Raw genomic sequence first — 6,193 nt, 5'->3', positions numbered from 1 at the left:
AGTCTGCTAGTGGAAACATTTTCGTAAGGATCACTTCCGGAGCTCTTGATGTTGGGAGGAGGGTACCTCTTGCATGCCCATACATAACCCGATACGTCACGGAGGTGTGGGAATACACTGTTAGGAAGGTGCTTAATTGAGCGCCCTATCCCCAAGTAGACACGAGCCCGTGTCTACTTGGGGATCTGATGTAGGTTACTGCAATGGCTGCTTCCAGGACTTGCTGGACAGTTCTGGTCCTTTGTTGCTTTTGTGAAGCGTCTGCAGGAATTTCCTCGGGGCACAATGGGACTGCCCCGAATATCATAATCATGCTCATGGATGATATGGGATGGGGAGACCTTGGTGTGTACGGCCAACCCGCCCAGGAGACACCTAATTTAGACCGAATGGCCGCAGAGGGGATGGTGTTGTAAGACTTCTACACAGCCAATCCACTGTGCTCTCCATCTAGAGCATCCCTCCTGACTGGCCGCCTCCCCATCAGAAATGGCTTCTACACTACAAACACGCATGCCCGAAATGCTTACACTCCCCAGGAGGTAGTGGGGGGCATTCCTGATTCAGAGATCCTGCTTCCTGAGTTGCTGAAAAAAGCAAACTATGTCAATAAAATCGTTAGCAAATGGCACCTGGGTCACCGCGCTCAATACCACCCCTTGAGGCATGGATTCGAAGAATGGTTTGGTTCACCCAACTGTCATTTTGGACCCTACGACAACAAGGAGACTCCCAACCTTCCCTTGTACCGCAATATGGATATGATTGGCAGGTATTATGAAGAGTTTCCAATTGATCTCAAGACCGGCGAGGCCAACCTAACCCAGCTCTACCTCAAGGAGGCTCTAAACTTTATCGGAAGGCAGCATGATAGTGATCAGCCGTTCTTTCTGTACTGGGCCATCGATGCCACTCATGCGCCTGTCTACGCTTTAAAGACGTTTCTGGGCACCAGCCAGAGGGGGCTGTTGTCCATGTATGGTTATGCCTAGATAGATTTTTAATCAATTCCTAAATCAGTCAATGTTCGATTGGTCTCCAAGCATTGTTGGAAGAGCTTCCGGTCACCTTGCACCAACCACTGAAAGGAAGATGGCCCCCAACCACCACTTTCCACATTCTGTGGAGGGAATCTGGAAGATAGTGTTCACTAAAGCCATGATCATACATGACTAACCATGAATAAGTATACCAAAATCATTCCATCTGCCAGCTCATTTCCCCTTGACTGCATTTCATTCCTGTGGTTGTCCAAATTTTGGAGATTATTTCAACAGCAAAATTCTGCTCTCCACATTCATTGCAAAGACTGCCACATCTGCCTGATACTACTACTAACTTGTGGAAATACCACCCAAACTTCCAACATTGTGTCTAGAGCCAGGCCACTAGGTGTTAGAAACTTCAACTTTTACAGCTGGCTCCTTCTTGTTCCCCTGCATTAACCTATTCACTTCCTCCAAAATCTCCCTCTTAAAGACTGAACTGAACAGGTAGGCTGATTCAGAATGTCCAGCAGGTCAATTTAGAAATCCCTCACCGAATTGCAAATTGCCAATAACTGAGCGCCACCTCTCATCTTACCTGGACAAGGTCACTTCATTGCAGAGGAGATGGGCTGTGGACTTCCCCCTCTGCCGTCACCTACCTAGCCGGACTTTGGGCAGACTCACCTTCGTCTCACCATCCTATCTACCTCCTACCCCTTTACCCTTCTAAACTCCATTTATTTCATCTTCTATGCTCTTGAAACGTTTTCATAGTAACTGATGTAACTTGTAACTTTATGTAAAGCGCTCTGATACCTCCGGGTCTAGCCAGCGCTATATAAAACTCAAATAAATAAATATGCCCGAGATATGTCCCTCTGGGTAATACAACCCTTTGCCAAAATTGCAGCGTCTATGTCTGTCCTCAGATGGAAGGAAGGCGGATGCCTGAAGGTGGATGACCTAAATGAAAATAAACAATATATCACGCGTGACTAGGCAGTGAACACCTTTAACCCGGGGAACGGGCAATTCTTGCAGTGTAGGAAAATATCCCAGGTGATCAGGGAATTATGACCCTCGTTTCCGGAGGAACCTCCTGTCACAAATGTCTTACAAGTAATGCTAGACATGGCCCAGAGACAACGGCTTATATCACAATTATACCGAGCGCTCCAGGAGGACAAGATGAACCAGACTCACAGTACAGGCAAGATGGTCAGCAGTAATTGACACTCCCTAAACAGCAAAAGATTGGACCAAAATACATGAGGGTGTTAAACAAGTGAGTTTGAGTACCAGATTTAAACTGACAATACAATGTTGTCCACCAAACCTACCTCACCCCCAAATCACTAAATAGAATTTACCCAAACCGCTCGGTACATTGCCCCCATGGGGGGAAACGGACGCAGATTTTATACATATGTGCTGGTCCTGCTCGGGCATGGCCCCTTCTGGACCGACATTTTTGCCAAGCTGGAGGGGGCCACGGGCTGGGTGATACCCAGGAGATTCATACGGTCTTTCTGGATTTACTTCTCCGTCCTAAGAATAAAACCTTAGCAGTAAATGTGTGCTAATGGGGCTGGTACTTGCTAAGCTACGAGTGGCCATGTCTTGGATGGGCCATTCCCCACCAAAAGTAACGATATGGGTGAAGTATGTATATGAATGGGCGATGGCAGAAACAGTCCGATTAAAGCAGATCAGACGTCCCGAAAAAGTAGAAGATGATATACCTGCTTGGGAACCAATGCTGAGAGATATACAGGGAGCACAGATACCTGGTGCTTCACCGCCCCCTAACTCCGATGCCGGGAATACCTCATGTACAGTAGGGTAATCACTAATAACAGTAGGATGAAACATGACCAGGACACAGATGTGGAGCACACAAGAATACTGAAAAGAGGCAAGTAGACACACAGACATGGAGGAGGGGGGGTAGGGGTGGGGACAAAGGGGAGTTAAAAGAGTTTGCTGCCAAGGAAGCATTAATCAAGAATGTATGGTATATAAGCCGAGGGAACAGACCAAGTAATAATTTGTTGGGCGAAGACCCTACAATGGTGATGGAAACTATATATAACTGTTTGTTTTTTGTTTTCTCTTTGTGTAAATGGTCCGGATATGTCTAATGATGTACCCTCTGCACTGTTTCAAATGCCAGTAAAGATATTTGAAAAAAAAGATATTTTCATTCAGGTGAAGAATACCTCCAACAGGGTACTCCAGCTCTTCTTGATCTCCTAAGTATGGGCCCTTCTATATCACTGTCACACAGATCAGTATCCTCTGTTCCTTTTGGGATGGTGCGAGGCACATGTTCCTCATGTAGAGTCAGTCTCTTTCTACTGCTTTCTTGGCCATCTTTCTTCAGGTCTCACTCGCGTTACCACAGCACTAAGCTCTTCGTCACGGTCTGAATCTGGCTCAGTCAGCGCTGCAGGATGAGATTCTCCTGTCTAATTTTCAACCATTGACTCATCAAGACCCCCATCAGGCAACGCAAGTGCTGTGTCAAACTCTTGCAGATCCTGGACAGTTTGTCTAACCTGCTGTACAGGGGCAGTAGATACTATCCCTTGTCTGGGAGTACTGTGATTAACACTCATGGGAGTACTACACATAGACATATCAGAACTTAGTAATCTTTGAACAATCCGTTTCAGAGGTGTAAATCCTGCCTGATTTATGGCTGGATCTGCACTTGCAGTGCAAGGGGTATTATATTGAGTTTGGACTAAGGGAGCTTGAAAAAGTCCTCCCATACTCAGGACTATAGGAGTGTTACCTGTTGCACCTATTCCAGTAGGAACTGCCAAAGTACGTGTTGTGTTCCCCCTCTCGAACCAGGGTTATACAGGGGGACGATGGGACTTATAGTGACCCGAACAGTAAGTGCATCTGGGGCATTCAAAACGATCGGGTTAATGGGGGTCCTGATCACAGTATTCTCACCCATCTCATTAGAACCTATATTCACTGGTGTGGTAGCTACTCCTGAGATTCCACTGGCGCCTGCACCACTCATTCCCTTCTGTTGAGCTTCGTTATATGGGGGGGGGGGGGGACGGGTTGACAATAATGCATTCAAAAGATTATCACTAGAATTGCCATGACAAGCTTCATCCTCACTCTCCACATTGTCTATCTTTTCCTCCTTTTTCTTTTTCTTCTTCTCTTTTCATTTCCTGTTTCTGTCACTTAACTTGTCGATGCAGGGTATAGTCTAGCTCCCTCTATCATATCAGTTCTCCACTTATTTTGTTCTACATCCCACCTAGCATCAGCACAAGTACACACTGCCTTTCTGGTTCTTACCTGATATTTTTCCGTCTGCCTAGCATGAACTACTCGCTCCCACGCATTAAGTGATTTGTACTGTGCATGTCTTAGAGGTGGTTTCATTTTGTACTGTACTCTCCTCAGATTTTCAATAATTCTCAAACTAAATGTGCCGTAACATGGAAACAAATACACCTTCTTTCTCTGTGATCTTAAGCCATTGTTTAAGTCAAATACATGGATGGAGCCTTACATTTATAGTCATATAATGACCTGGCGTATCTTTATCTTTACATCCCTCCTAAACATAACTTGTCCAGCCTTAAAGAATTTAATTTTTAACAGTAGAAACAACAATTACAGTAAATCATTAATCTCAAACTAGGAAATAATTTCTTTATCCACAATTCTCATTCTGCTTCAACAACCAATACTAGAGCGACACTCTGAGAAGCTCTGTTCCTCCTCCTTAACCATGAATAATTCAAAAGTATTTTAACCTAAATTAGAATCTACCCATAGATGGGTCATAACCAAATGGTCTTCTAGGAATTAAAAAAATGCAGGAAGGTGTCCGTATTGTGAGGATTTCAGTAGAAACCCTCTAAAAAGGAACAAGTGTTTAGCATATAGCCTTTCACTCTGAAGATTAGGGTAAGCAGAGAGGTCTGCACTTCTCAAAGTACAAAAGGGGTCCTGCTCTAACTCCGACGGTATATACATTAATTAAAATACACAGATACATTCTCATGGTCTGATCCTCATGCCACCTTTGCACTGACAAATGGTGGTGAACCATTTATTAATTTAGCAACATCTATGAATTCTCCCACCTCACATCCTGGGGGCTCAAATGGCCTTAAGCACCTCAATTGATCCAGACATGCAATAAATAAACAGCTTTTGCCACTGCATTAGCTTCTCCACACTTCTGCCAAAATTTTCTTCTCATGCCTCTCTCTCTAATACACAGTACTCCTTTCTTTAACAAATTAAGGTGTAGAACTGCACCTGCAGAGGAGAGAACACGCAATGCAAACAAGAAATACATTTCGAAATATCAGGCCTACTATGGTCAAGGTAAACTATGCATTTTAATGTGCCCTTTGATTACATTGTTATAGGTGCACATACTACTTCAAAATAAATGCAGCATTACTTAAGCAAATGATGCAATGCACTTTCAAATAAATGCAATGTATTTTGAATCATAAGTGTAAATATGTATGAAAACTACGGCCAAGATGTACGACCCTAAATTGCATGTGCAAATGGGTTAGCGACCCACTTGCGCATGCAAAAACGAACAGGGCCATGTACAATTCCTATTTAGCGAGTCATAATTTATTTGCGAATCTCTAAATAGGAATTGCGACTCAAGTTAGGAAGGGGCGTTTCAAGGACGTCCCTTCCTAATAGCAACTCTAGCTCCACCCCATGTATGAATGTTTTGCGACCGCAAATGAGGTCGCAAAATACTCGCAATTTACCGCCCTCTTCAAGAGGGCGGTAATGCACTTGCAAATGGGAAAGAGTCCCAAGGGGACCTCTTCCCCCTTTACAAATGCGGGGAAAATTATTTTTTATGGGCAGGCAGTGGTCCCAGGGACCACTACCTGCCCTAAAAAACATGAAACGAAAACGTTTCATTTTCTTTTTTTAAATGCATCTCTTTTTCCTTTAAGCAAGACGGGTTGCATTTAAAAAAACAGCTTTATGTAAAAGCTTTCCCAGACATGGAGGTCTGCGGAGCCTAGCAGGCCACCTTCCCTGGGAGGGCCAGCCATTCCCAATGGGGTCGCAAATTGCGAGTGCCGCATGAATATTCATGAGGCATGCAATTTGTGACCCCATTGGGAATCGTAATCAGTGCCTCAGACACTGTAGTACATGTCATTTTGTGACTCGCAAAT

At 44.4% G+C, this 6,193-nt stretch overlaps 1 pseudogene; it reads left to right on the top strand.

The window, feature by feature from the left end:
• Positions 1-203: 203 nt before the first annotated feature.
• LOC146858292 (N-acetylgalactosamine-6-sulfatase pseudogene) lies at positions 204-992 on the top strand (annotated as a pseudogene).
• The last annotated feature ends 5,201 nt before the right edge of the window (positions 993-6,193 follow it).

The sequence above is a fragment of the Triturus cristatus genome, chromosome 3_2, assembly GCF_964204655.1.
Source record: "Triturus cristatus chromosome 3_2, aTriCri1.1, whole genome shotgun sequence".
NCBI classification, from domain to species: Eukaryota; Metazoa; Chordata; class Amphibia; order Caudata; family Salamandridae; genus Triturus; species Triturus cristatus.
The sequence above is the reverse complement of the archived record's forward strand: the minus strand, read 5'-3'. Positions and strand labels throughout refer to the sequence as shown.